The 2,500-nt window shown below is 53.2% G+C and overlaps 1 protein-coding gene across 1 annotated transcript in view; it reads right to left on the minus strand.

Annotated features, from left to right (window-relative positions):
• Positions 1 to 2,500, minus strand: part of fnip1 (folliculin interacting protein 1) — a 30,299-nt gene that overhangs the window by 22,652 nt on the left and 5,147 nt on the right.

The raw sequence follows: 2,500 nt of genomic DNA on the forward strand, positions 1-2,500 counted from the left end.
GGGGAGAGATAACAATTGTTATTGCTATTTTGTTAATATTTTGCCACTTCGTAATTTTTTTGTCAATATTTGCTATTGTTTTTTTTATGTCCCATGCACCAACCTCACCAAGTCAATTTCCTGTATGTGCAAATATACTTGGCCAAACAAAAGAATTCTGATTCTGATTCTGAGAGGGTGGTGGGGGAGAGAGGACATTAGACATAAGCATATGGCCCAAGCTGTTACACATACCAATAAAGAGAATCACGAGAGAGGAGAGAGAGAGAGGGATGTGAGTGAGAGAGAGATGGAGGGGGGGGGGGGGGTATGAGTATACGTCCAGGCCCTCACACCTCCCAATGCAGACATGAAAACAATCCATAAGGACTCCCAACACATCTAAAGCATTATTTTCCCCAACGTGGCAAATCACCTGTCCTAGCAGAACAACCTGACTGACCCAAGCCCAGCCCCAGATAAATGGGGTCAAATGGAACTTGATAGATAGATAGGTACTTTATGACCCCCGAGGGGAAGTTAAGGCATTACAGCAGCTCACATCAAGCACTGCGCTGGCCACCACTGACTGGTAGAACATGTTCAGCAGAGTCCTGCACACGCCAAGGGACCTGAGCCTCCTCAGGAAATAAAGCCAGCTCTTTTGTACAGGACATCTGTGTTACCAGTCCAGTCCAGTTTGTTGTCCAGGTGCACCCCCAGGTACTTGTAGCTCTGGACCACCTCCACGTCCTCTCCCTGGATGGAAACAGAAGGCAGGGGGACACTAGTCCTCCTAAAGTCCACCATCATCTCTTTTGTCTTGCTGACGTTGAGTAGCAGGTGGTTCTGCTCACACCACTCAACAAGACTGTCCACCAGTCCTCTGTACTCGGTCTCCTGGCCTCCACTGACACATCCCACAATAGCAGAATTGTCCGAGAACTTCTGCAGATGGCAAGTATCTGTGTTGTGACTGAAGTCCGAGGTAATAGAGGGTGAGGAAGAAAGGAGCCAGAACTGTCCCCTGGGAGGCGCCAGTGCTGCTCACCACCCAGTCCGACACACATCCCTGCAGCCGTACAAACTGTGGCCTGTAGGTCAGGTAGTTCGTAATCCAGGAAACAATGGGGGAGTCCACCTGCATCCTCAGCAGCTTATCCGCAAGTAGTAAGGGCTGTATGGTGTTAAATGCACTGGAGAAGTCAAAGAACATGACCGTCACCGTGCTGCCAGCCTTATCTAAATGGTAGTGAGCTCTGTGTAGCAGGTAGATGATGGCATCATCCACACCAATGTCTGCCTTGTAGGTAAACTGCAGGGGGTCCAAGGATGTCTTCACCAGGGGCCTCATGTGTGCTAGCACCAGTCTTTCCATGGTCTTCATGATGTGGGATGTCAAGACTACCGGTCTATAGTCATTCAGAACACTGGGGTTCCTTTTCTTTGGTACCGGTACCAGGCAACCAAAGAAAAGGAACCCCAGTGTTCTTGGTGGGGTCTATATAAAGGATTCATATAAATAAATACAAATGAGAGGGTGAGGGTGAGGGTGAGGGCGAGGGCGAGGGCAAGGGACAGGGACAGGGCCAGGGCCAGGGCAGGACTGCAGAGAATGACAGTTGTCTAATGAGCTGCTTTAAGCTGTCATCCCCTCTCTGTGGGCCTGGTCGTTACCCTGCCAACGGCCGTGCCATAGCTGCCATTCTTCCTCTCCATAGCCAAAGGAGAGGGAACACACAGACGGCCATTGGCCACCCACCATCTACTCACTACTGCCCTCCACTACCACCACCACCCTCCACTACCACCACCACCACCCTCCACTACCACCCACCATCTACTCACTACTGCCCTCCACTACCACCACCACCCTCCACTACCACCACCACCACCCTCCACTACCACCACCCTCAACTACCACCCTCCACCACCACCCTCCACCACCACCCTCCACTACCACCACCACCCTCCACTACCACCACCACCCTCCACTACCACCCACCATCTACTCACTACTGCCCTCCACTACCACCATCACCCTCCACTACCACCCTCCACCACCACCCTCCACTACCACCACCACCCTCCACTACCACCACCACTACCACCCACCATCTACTCACTACTGCCCTCCACTACCACCACCCTCAACTACCACCCTCCACCACCACCCTCCACTACCACCACCACCCTCCACTACCACCACCACTACCACCCACCATCTACTCACTACTGCCCTCCACTACCACCACCCTCAACTACCACCCTCCACCACCACCCTCCACTACCCTCCATCTACTCACTACTGCCCTCCACTACCACCATCTACTCACTACTGCCCTCCACTACCACCACCACCCTCCACTACCACCCACCATCTACTCACTACTGCCCTCCACTACCACCACCCTCAACTACCACCCTCCACTACCACCACCACCCTCCACTACCACCACCCTCCACTACCACCACCACCCTCCACTACCACCACCACCCTCCACTACCACCCTCCACCACC

Source organism: Argentina silus, assembly GCF_951799395.1.
Source record: "Argentina silus genome assembly, chromosome: 2".
Taxonomy (NCBI): Eukaryota; Metazoa; Chordata; class Actinopteri; order Argentiniformes; family Argentinidae; genus Argentina; species Argentina silus.